The sequence below is a fragment of the Octopus bimaculoides genome, chromosome 25 (genome assembly GCF_046866305.1).
Source record: "Octopus bimaculoides isolate indiv1 chromosome 25, ASM4686630v1, whole genome shotgun sequence".
NCBI classification, from domain to species: domain Eukaryota; kingdom Metazoa; phylum Mollusca; class Cephalopoda; order Octopoda; family Octopodidae; genus Octopus; species Octopus bimaculoides.
This window is the reverse complement of record NC_142952.1, coordinates 31,394,609-31,407,108: the sequence shown is the minus strand read 5'-3', so window position 1 is coordinate 31,407,108 and position 12,500 is coordinate 31,394,609. Positions and strand designations below refer to the sequence as shown.

Sequence of the window (12,500 nt, the reverse complement as noted above, 5' to 3'; positions counted from 1 at the left end):
ACATACATACATACATACATACAGACAGACAGACAGACACACGCATATAGTTATATGTAGCTGTATGCACGTACGCAGTCACACACGCACACATACTTCTGTATGTATACACACACACACACACACACACATATATATATATATATATATAAAGTATATGTATATATATATATATATACACACATGCGTGAACATATACATGTACATTCTCTTTCTCTCCCCTCCCTCCCGCTCTTCTTCCCTTTGTCTTCTCCCCTCCCCCTCTCTTTATCTATATATCTATGTATATGTCTATATATACATGTATGTATATGTATATATACATATATATGTGTGCATATATATATATATATATATATACAAGTTTGTGACGCAAACAGGAAATGCAGAACTCAAAACATGAGTATCTATATATAACTTTATACTAATATCTAAGAGAAGCTACGGAGAGACTCAAGGGTCAAATGTTTCGTGCGTTGGAACTTATCAGAGCACACGAAACTCTCGGCCCTTGAGTCACTCTGTTACTTCTTTTATATATATATATATATATATATATATATATATATATATATATATATATATATATATATATATATATATTCTTAGTCGTATCTCATTTGTCTAAGTCTTTGAATTCAACTCAAACACCACTTTGAATATTTTGCAAAGATTTGTTGATATAGAAACGAATCCTTGGATCGAATCCTGTTCTGATTTGCAAGTAAAATATGCAATGATGTATTCCCAAAACACATTTTTTTCGCAAACATTGCTATTTATCCCCGAGAATTACGGCTGAAACGTTAAATTCAGCTCAAGTGGAAAAAAAAAAGGAATTCTTTACAGCGTCCGGCTCGGAAATCGAAACCACGATTTCACAACCGTGAGTGCAACACCTCTAACCACTAAACCACTCTCCTTCTAACATCGAATTAGAAGTAAAAATGTCGTAAAAAACGCATTAGATTTTATAATTAGCCGAACTGTGACTATTCGTTGCGGAACTGCTTGCGACATCTCCCAGAACCCCGAAATTCAGTGGAACGAAGTAAAGAACATGTTCTGTTTTGAGTTATAAGACTCGTAGGACCGGTTCCCCGGATTTTATGGTATATTAGTGGCCGAGATGACGACATTCGTATTCAACGGGATGTGTGACGGTCACAAAATTACCGATTTACGGCTAAGCGGACTGGAGCAATGTGAAATGAAATGTTTTACTCAGGAATACAAGGCACGACTCGGTCCAGGTATTGAAACCATGATCTTACGATCATGAGTGCAACACGTTTACCACTTGGTCACATGCCTTCGTAGGGGAATGAAGCGGTTCCGAGAGACAAGGTTACGGCAGGCCCTTGTTAAGGCGCACAGGCCAAAGGTGTTGGTGATTGTAGTTACGAGTGTCATGATTATACTCTTTGAAGCTTAAGGCGCACGGCTTAGTGGTTAGGGTTTTCGGCTCGCGATCGTAAGGTCGTGAGATCGATTACTAGCAGCGCGTTGTGCCTTTGAGCATGACACTTTATTTTCACATTGCCCCAGTCCACTCAGCTGGCAGAAATAAACAATACCTGTAATTCAAAAGGCCAGCCTTGTCACATCCTGTGTCACGCTGAATCTCCCTGAGAACTACGTTAAGGGAACGCCTGTCTGTAGAGTACTCAGCCACTTGCGCGTTAATTTCACGAGCAGGCTGTTCTGTTGATCGGATCAACTGGACCCACTCGTCGTCGTAACCGGTGAAGTGTTAGTACGGTAAATGTAGTAAGACAAGAGTGACGGGTACTTTAAGTCCAGAGAGGAGAAAGGTGACGAGGTCCCAGAAACACAAGAAACCATTGCTAGAGGGGTTTTAAAATATGAAAGACAGAGTACACTGGATAATGTATGGTTAAATACCATACTGGATGGGTATGATTAGATTGTCACACTCTTGACCAGAGGTCTGCAGCAAGAATAAAATGACAAAAAAAAAAAGAAGCAAAAACAATAAAATAAAGTAAACAGCACTCTACTGCTGCAGCATCAGTGGTAGGTTGTTGTTTCGTTACAGAAATAAACTTCGTTTTGTACTTACATGAATCACTAAGTGATCATACTGGCGCTGCTCTCTCAGGTTCTGTTGGGTATCTGTAGTACACACATTCACACAAGTCCACACACTACATATACGTATGTACATTTATATATACATATATATATATATATGTATGGTGTTTGTGTGTGTGAGTGTGCAAACTGACCTAAATCTGGAGATTTGCTTGCTTGTCGGCGCTGTGTTTTGATGATCGGTACTGTGAGACCCAGCTCTGTATTAAATCATAGAGTCCTCTCCACGCTTCCTGGAAACAAGCAAAACAAAGACAGAATATTAATTAAAGAAGCAAAAATAGACACGTGTGTGAGTACGTACACACACACACACAGACACACACACACACACACACACGCATGTATATGCAATCGCATATATATATTTCTCTCTCACACGCTCGCTCTATCTATTCCTTTCTCTGACTGTCTGTCTGTCTCTGCATATATATTAACAAACATAATAAGTATATTTTACATTCATGAATTTGACAAATTAAGGCGGTGCTCCATCATGGCCGTAGTCAAATGACTGAAACAAGTGAAAAAATAAATAAATAAAAGAGTAAGAATATAATTGCGAAACGTAAAACGAAAGCCTAGATTCAGCTGACATTTTAAACGAAGTTATTTCGGTAGTTTGTTTCGAGAGAAGTCTGTCTGCGCGTGTGTTTATACGAGTATGTGTTCATGTTCATGCGCACGCATTATAGTTATGAATGAATGTCTTGCTTTTGTTGCTAAGTGCTGTCTATTTGTCTGTCTGGCTGTATGTCTGCATATATGTATGTATATATGTAGTGTCGGATTTAGGACAAATGAGGCCATATTCTAGTTAAGCTGTGAGGTCCCTTACTTGGATAGGGTGCCGTTGATCAGGGGCTCCTTATAGTGCCCCTGGTTAATAGGGCTCTGTGCTTAAGCACACCCAAGCACAATGGTAAATCCGGTACTGTATGTATGTGTGTGTTTGTGTGTGCGTGCGTGCGTATGTATGGTTTTATTTCACGTTGCTCCAGTCCACTCCGTTGGCAAAAATGAGTGGTACCTGTATTTCAAAGGGCCAGCCTCGTCACACTCTGCCTCACGCTGAGTCTCCCCGAGAACAAAGTTAAGGTTATACGAATGTCTGTGGAGTGCTCAGCCACTCGCACGTTAATTTCACGAGCACGCTGTTTCATTGATCGGATCAGCTGGAACCCTCGTCTTCGTAACCGACGGAGTACCAGTTACGTATGTATGCAGGTACGTATATTGTCCTGTCTATAACATTAAACTGCATCCAGTGGCGAGACTCCAGTTTCGGTGTTCCGGAGTTTTGAGAACGTGGAATGACCCCTTAATTACCATTATTCCCGCATCGGTTCGAACCCAGAACTGTAGTACCTGTCAGGGTCCCATCTGTTGAATAGATTTCCCAAAGGTAGAGCAGAGGCAGACCTAAGAGGAGTGGTGCTGAGGGGCACATGCCCCCACCCAAGAAAACAAGTACGCCTTTCTAAATAATGTCATTATGGCCTTCTTTCCTGGAATTGTATTCCCTTCTGATCTTGTGCCTCTTTTCGAAAAATTCCCGGGATCGCGTCTGTAGAGGAAGCTCCCGTTATTTTCTGACTTAAAAATGGGGAAGGCAGCTCTTCTAGGAGAACTAGACTCTGGTATAAAACTTTCAGCCAAGATAGCACCAGTCATTTTAGAATGTTTTTTTTTTTACTGGAATCTGTTATGGATATTGAGAGAGTGGTAAATGTGTTGGACAAACTTTTGACACTTTAAGCCAGTGAGATACAAATGTCTCATTATCATCTCCAGAATGTGAGACGGCTATCGTCTGACAAGATGGAGCAATCATCATGTATGTATGTATGTATGTATGTATGTATGTATGTATGTATGCATGTATGTATGTATGTATGTATGCATGTATGTATGCATGTGTGTCATTATTCAGTTTATTTTAAGATTCCTTGCCAATAGAGTAAGAACCGGTTTCTAACCTAGATCCAAGGCTCTTTCACCGGAATTTCAACATCAACAGGATATATATGTATGTATGTATGTATGTATGTATGTATGTATGTATGTGCAGATTTGTATCTTTTATGTATGTATTCTCATGCATATAGTTACATATCTAGACATGCTCATATATATTTAAAGATAAAATTCTGGAAAGTTTTACAGATTTTTACAGTTCCAGTGATGGATCGGATCTGTAGTCTTCGAATCAGCTTTCTCCTTTCTGGTTTTGAGAAGCCTAATTTCTCCAGATTGGTATTTAGACAGTGTGTTACATATCCCAGGTCCCCAATAATTACAAGCGTAACATGTATGTATGTATGTATGTATGTATGTATGTATGTATGTATGTGTCTTTTCGAATGTACATGTGTGTTGTTTCTTCGGCGTTGCTTTAGTCTTCTTTGTCATTCAGAAAAAGGTGACGATGTTCCGTAACACGTTGGTGTAATAACGAAAATAATCTGTTTTTAGGGTTGCAGTAATCAGATTTGCTGGGAAAATATTTCAAGCGCGGGAGTTTGCATTCGAGAGTACGCAAGTTAAAACATTGTATCTCGACTATGAAGTGATTTGATATAAGTATCCTTTTCCTCCTATCCTCTTGTAAATATTCTTCTCCCCAAACCCTCCATAATACATCCTCTTTGTCATCGTCATCGTAAACACCACCACCACCACCACCACCACCATCATCACCACCAACGCCACCAATTTCACACCACATCGCTGCAACACCAGCAACACCGTCATGTCGGAATACCACTGTACGATAACCACCAAAAATACCAGCATCGATTCTTCCTCTACATCACCACCACCACCGCCACCACCACCACCACCACCACCACCACGCTACAACGACCACGTTATCGACGACGACGACGACCAGAGTGGCCATCACCAATATCAGCGCCATCAATATCAACACCAACGCTCTCACCACAAAACGCCATTAACGCCACCTTCGCCACGATCGGCACCACCACCGCCGCCGCCACCACCACGACTGTCTTTACACAACTGCAATATGTCACGTGATATTGATTATTCCCGAAAGACGCAGATGAATTGGAGCGGGGGCGGCGAGAGTAGGACATGCGTGTCTGTGTGTGTGTCCACGAATACGTGTAGGTACTCATACATGTGTGTGTGTGTGTGTGTGTGTGTGTATGAGACTGACCCTGTACGTTTCTGCATAATGCATGTGTGTGTGTATATATATGTGTGCCACGAATATCTATATATATTTATATATACATACGTATGTATATATGTGTATTTGCATACATGGGAATGTTTGAGTGTATGTGTGTGTGTGTGAATGTATGTATGTATGTATGTATGTATGTATGTATGTATGTACGTATACTTGTATGTATGCATACCTATGGAAGCGTGTTTGCGTAGATGCGAATGTTTAAGTATGTGTGAATGTGTTTATGTGTGTGTATGTGCGTGTATGTGTGTGTGTGTATGTTGCGGAGCTTCCATTTACGTAAAGTAATGCTTGTATGTCCGTCCACATGTATATATATATATGTATGTGTGTATGTATGTATGTATTTATGTGCGAAGTAATATTGTCAAAAATAGAGCCATTAACAGCCTAATGATACGCACAGACAACCACACACACTCACACACTCACACACTCACACACACACACTCTCTCTCTCACACACACACACACATATATACACAGTAATATCTAGTTGAATCTATTGATCTAGAACATTCTATGTCACATTCCACAGCTATATGTCATTATACACACTCTTTACTTTACCTCCTATCACCACCACCACCACTACCACCACCACCACCACCACCACCACCACCACAGCCTTCATCACCATCACCATCACTACCGTCTTCTCCGCTTCCACCACCACCACCACCACCACTTTTGGCACGACGGCCGTCCCCGTCATCGCCCTCACGTCTCTGATTGCCTTTTACTATTACCACATCTTTTTCTCTCTCTCTCGCTCTCGTTTTTTTCTCTCTCTTGTTTTCTCTCTCTCGTTCTCTCTCTCTCGTTCTCTCTCTCTCTGTTTCTCCCTCTCTCTCACTCTCTTCTCTCTCTCTGTTTCTCCCTCTCTCTCACTCTCTTCTCTCTCTCTGTTTCTCCCTCTCTCTCACTCTCTTCTCTCTCTCTGTTTCTCCCTCTCTCTCACTCTCTTCTCTCTCTGTTTCTCCCTCTCTTCTCTCTCTCTGTTTCTCCCTCTCTTCTCTCTCTCTGTTTCTCCCTCTCTTCTCTCTCTCGGTTTCTCCCTCTCTTCTCTCTCTCTGTTTCTCCCTCTCTTCTCTCTCTCTGTTTCTCCCTCTATCTTACTCTCTTCTCTCTCGCTGTTTTTCCCTCTCTTCTCTCTCTCTGTTTCTCCCTCTCTCTCACTCTCTTCTCTCTCTCTGTTTCTCTTTCTCTCTCTCTCATTCTCTTCTCTCCTTTTCTTTCTTTTTTACCTACTGCATTCATTCTTTCTCTCCTTTTCTACTATGTCGCCCTCCTCGACTACTCCCCCTCTCACTGTGCAACACCTCCTCTTCATCACCACTCTCTCACCATCATCCCCTCTCTACTATCCCTCCCCTGTTCTCTCTCTCTCACCGCCACGCCACGGTGTCTCTAACTACCTTTTACCACAATTCACTTTATTACCATCTCTTTGTCCTCTTTGTCCCTCCATTACTAACTCCCTCTGTCTCTCCTATGCTTCTCTCTCTTTCTCTCTCTCTCTCTCTCTCTCTCTCTCTCTCTCTCTCTACTCCTCCCTCAATACAACACCTTTTACCACTACCTTCTCTCTACTTTGTCTAATAAAGAGGGCCACCGCATGGTCTCTCGATCTGCTAGAAACAGTTGCTGAATTTCCCTCAAATCAACGACGTCCTGTATTTCCTTCGCACAGGAACTCTTTCCTCTGTGGTTTCAGCCGCTGGAATGCCTTTGGTCACTGAAACGTCTGCTCAATTGGAGCCAACCTGGGGCTATACAATAACATCTCTCTCACTCTCTCTCTTTTCTGTTATATCACCTTTTCTCTTTATTTCTCTCTCATTTTACTCTTTAACACCCCTCTCTACCATACAACCTCCCACCACCACCACAACCACCTCCAACACACTTCTATCCACCCTCTCTCTCTATTACATCACCTCTCACCACTACCTCTCTCTATACAACATTACCTCTCACCACCACTATCATTACCATACGACCACCACCACCGCTGCGCTGCTTCTGCCACCACCACCATCGCCACACTTCTGCTCAACACCTCCCTCTATTACACTACCTCTCACCACTACCACCGCCACCTACTCTCCTCTTCAACTCACGAATTAACGTATAAATGGTCACTTAACATGTTAAAAACAACAGCTAAACTTAGGTCAAATCACACCTTACTGTTCAAGAACTAAAATAAAGGAAAGACACTGGGCATAATTTTGATTTTTAACGAGCCAATATATTGATTGGTCAAATGATTGTGAAAGCAATCGATTAGTTAATTAATTGATTAAGCAATAATAATAATCATAATCCTTTCTACTATAGGTAACACCACTGAACATTTTTTTTGGGGAAGACTAAATCGATTAGATCGACCTCAGTATTCAACTGGTACTGATTTTATTGACCCCCGAGAGGATGAAAGGTAAAGTCGACCTCGGCAGGATTTGAACTCGGACGAAATACCGCTAAGCATTTTGCCCCGCGTGCTAATGATTATGCCAGCTCGCCGCCTCTTAATGATAATCCATTGTACTAAAAGCAAAAGGCCTGGAATTTGTGGGGAGGGGCGACCAGTCGATTACATCGACCCCAGTGTTTCACTGGTATTTGATTTATCGACCCCGAAAAGATGAAAGGCAAAATCGACCTCGGCGGAATTTGAACTCAGAATCTAGAGGCAGACGAAATACCCTTTGCATTGATATATATATATATATATATATATATATATATATATATATATATATATATATATATATATATATATATATATAAAACCAGTGTTGGTTTGTTGTCGTCCCCATAACATATTTGTTCGGCAAAAGAAACCGATACAATAAACACTAGCTTCGATTTGTTCGATTGAAACCCTTCAACGTAATAATTCCCCGGCATGGCTGCAGTCCAATGATTGAAACAAGTAACAGATAAATGGATATAAGATAAAAATATGAAAGACCTGTAATGGCGTAGGAGATTTTCAGTTGCCGTCTGGCAGGTTTACAAGAAAGCATTATCCGATTTTGTCCTTCCGCTCATGTATACTAAAAGACCTTCGCCTCGTTAAAATTTGCGAAGATCTTAAGCAATGCTAAAGACAGCTTGGCTTCGTCTTTGGCAACCATCATTAATGTAAATATAGGAAGGTGCTGCGTGTTGTTCTCGATAGGATAAAGTCTCGCCGGGAAAATGTTTGTAGGAGACAGTATCTACAATCTCTATATATATATGTTTAGTTATATAATCTTTTCTACTCTAGGCACAAGGCCCGAAATTTCGGGGGAGGGAGCCAGTCGATTAGATTGACCCCAGTACGCAACTGGTACTTAATTTATCGACTCCGAAAGGATGAAAGACAAAAATCAACCTCGGCGGAATTTGAACTCAGAACGTAAAGACTGACGAAATACTGCTAAGCATTTCGCCCGGCGTGCTAACACTTCTGCCAGCTCGCCGCCTTTGACTGATTATATAATCTCTAGATACGTACTATTCACATACGTACACATATACATAGATACGTGCTTTTCTCTGGAGTCTCTGCTCTTTCACCTTTTCCTCCTCTCTGGACTTTCACCCCCTTTACGACAAAGAGCCACGCTCGAAACGTCATTTTCACCCTTATTTTCCATTTAAAACGTTCACCGAGCGTCAATTTAATACATTCACTGTGTACATCTAATTAACGTTTGTTGTTTTTTTTTCCTGCTTTTATTTTCGATCTGCATGCATGCATGCATACATACATACATGCATACATGCATACATACATACATAGTGCCCTCTGGACACGAATGTGGTTAGAAAAATACAAGACAAAGAGGACATCTATGGAATATTCATAAAGAGTTTGAAAATCCAGTACCAAAGATACACCTACAGCTTCAAGCCTATTATTATTGGAGCAACAGGATGCGTACCGACCCACCTGGAACAAACTATAGCTGAAATTGGTTTCTTGTGGAAAGAATGCAAATCCTTAATTCATCATTTACCACAAATGATCACGATATGTGGGAGAATAAAAATCTGCAAGAACTTCTAAAGATTTAAAGAATGATGAACAACACAAGATACTTTCCTTCACAACCATGCTACCAAACGCCTAGTCAGTCAAAATTAACTCTAAATTGAAACAAGAGAAAAAAGGAAACATGCCAGGCCAAATGTTGTTGTTTTGGGCAGACATAAAGGACAACGGTCCTGATGATTTGAATATCACTTCGAAAATCAAAGAGACGGAAGATAATATCTACGGACAACTGCTTCGAAACCTCTGCTTTTATATCCAGATTATGAATTGATATTATACCAATAATAATAGGTGCACTTGGTTTTGTGAATAAATACATACTTGCATGCCTGTTTGCCTGCCTGCCTGCCTGCCTGGTTACCTACGTGCCTGCCTGCTTCCCTGCCCGCCCCTCTGCCTGCTTGCCTACATACGTACCTACTTACCAACCATGTATAAATACGTACATGATGGTTGCAACCCGATTTCAAGCAACACCGTCGCTTGACTGTTGTCTTAAACGTTAAGCAGCGCAGATGTGGCTTTTCAGTTCTGCTACGGACCTGCAGTCTTTTGCACAGGTGTGGCAACGATTGGCAACTTTGCTGTAAGCGTTCAGAGAACTTGTCATCCACGATCACATATGTCATAATTCCCTGGAATATATATATATATATATATATATATATATATATATATATATATATATATATATATATATATAAATATATATATATATATATATATATATATATATATATATATAAATATATATATATATATATATATATATATATATATATACATACATATATATATATATATATATATATATATATACAAACACAAATACACACACACACGCATATATATAAAATATATATATACATATCTATCTATCTATTTATCTATCTATCTATCTAGCTACCAATGTGTGCGTGTGTGTGTGTGTGCGTGTTTGTGTATGTGTGTATGCATATTATATTAAGAAAACAATATATATATATATATATAGCATAGCATAGAAAGCAGAAGTTATGTTTGCGTGTGTGTGTGTGTGTGTATATATATATATATATATATATATATATATATACACACACACACATATATGTATGTGTGTATGTATGTATATAGACACATGTGTACACACACACACACACACACACACACACACACACCTGTATATGCATGCGGTGAGCGTAATGTCTGTAGAAGTATGAATGTTAGTGTGAGCGTAATTGAATGCCCCTGCAAGGCTCACTCGCCTTTTACCAATTCCGTAGAAATGCATCTTCCATTGTTTCTAACCATTTCAAAGAACCCTGGAACTCAATGGATTTAGATTCCGTTATTTTTATCGATTCTTGGTAGCAACGCCATAATTACGTCCACCTTACCCCTAACCAAACTACTCCTGTGTATGTATGTACATGTATGTAATTGAGTGTGTGTGTGTGTGTGTGTGTGTGTGTGTGTGTGTGTACGTCATTATTCAGATTATTTCAAGATTTATCGCCAACAGAGAAAGAACCGGTTTCTAACCTAGATCCAACGTTCCTTCATTGGAATTTCAAAATCAACAAGGTATTCTTGTTTGTTTGCATGTATGTATGTATGTATGTATGTAGAAGAAGAAGAAGGAGGAGGAGGAGGAGGAGGAATATCAAAGGACGAAATGCAACACTAGAATGTTGGTGGGTTAACATCGAATGAAGGGAAACCAAGAACAATAATAATTGAGCAGAAGATACAAAAGCAGAATTAAAAAGAAAACGATTGCAAAAAATATTCCCCGTAGCGAGACAGTCCAGCTGTGGAAGCGCGTGGCTTAGTGGTTAGGGTGCTGGACTCATGGATCGTAAGATTGTGGTTTCGATTCCTGGACCGAGCAAAACACTTCATTTCACGTTGCTCCAGTCTATTTAGCTGGTAAAAGTGAGTTAATCCTGTGACGGACAGGCGTCCCGTCCAGGTGGGGAATTTATACGCTATGGAAACCGGGAAACCGGCCCTTCTGAGCCGGCATGATTCGAGAAGGAAGAAAAAGAAGAAAGAGAAGACAGCCCACCTAGAGTAATTCGGGGACACCCTCCCCCAGCCCCCCACAAAAATGTCCCGGATTACTCTGCTCTCTCCAAGGTATCAAAAAAGTTCGCTTCCAGTTTCTTTCCTCCTACTAAGAAAAGCATTCTCAAAGTAGATCCATTCACCCTCTCCTGTCTTGTCATTTTCATCCACCTTTCGATAAAAAACATTAGAAAGTGGCACCTCTACGTTTTTTACAGTTCCAGTGATGGATTGGATCTGCAGTTTTCGAATCAGCTTTCTCCTGTGTATGTGTGTATATGTGTGTGTGTGTATGTGTGTGTTTGTGTGTGTGTGTGTTTGTGTGTGCATATATCACTGTCTCTCCTGTTGTAGACGACAGATGAGAGTTCTGCAATTTCTTGCTGTACAATCTGTACAGGTGATTCGTTTACATTGATCAAATGTATGTGCTGTACGTTCGCGCCCCCTCTTCATCGGTGTGTCACAGACGAAGTGATCGTGGAGCCAGGTGAGACGAGGAGCTTCACTCAAGAAAACTACGCATTGCTCGGGCCAGGAATCGAAACGACAATCTCGCGATTGTGAGTGCAACATCCTAACCATTTCGCCAAGCGCTCGTCCATTTGTCCATCCATCAATCAATCCATCCACACACACACACACATGCGCACACACGTATCTATACATACATACATACATCTATATTACTCTTTCCCCCTCTTTCTGCATACCTGTGTGTGTGTGTGTGTCTGTCTGTCTGTCTGTCTGTCTGTCTGTCTGTCTCTGTCTGTCTCTCTCTCTCTCTCTCTCTCTCTATCTATCTATCTATCCATAGACGCGTTTCTGGATTATGAATGATAAAATTCAATTTCCGTCATCGGTATGATTAACTTTAAATGGTTAGTTTTCATTGTTTTTTCTTCTTGTTTTTGCCTTTGTGAGTTACAAGTAATGCTATCTGTTGGGGTCTCAGCCTTTTTAGCTGCTATTTCTGAACTTTGGTATATGGTGAAGCAAATGCTTGCTGATCCCTTAATTATGTTTATAAATATATATATATATATATATATATATATATAT

General features: G+C 40.3%; 1 long non-coding RNA gene across 2 annotated transcripts in view; it reads right to left on the bottom strand.

Moving 5' to 3' along the window:
* Positions 1–12,500, bottom strand: part of LOC149131151 (uncharacterized) — a 93,298-nt gene that overhangs the window by 22,789 nt on the left and 58,009 nt on the right. For both annotated transcript variants that reach the window (XR_016238451.1, XR_016238452.1), the window contains exon 2: positions 2,084–2,348. This is a non-coding gene — a long non-coding RNA (uncharacterized LOC149131151). The remainder of the gene's footprint in view (positions 1–2,083; positions 2,349–12,500) is intronic.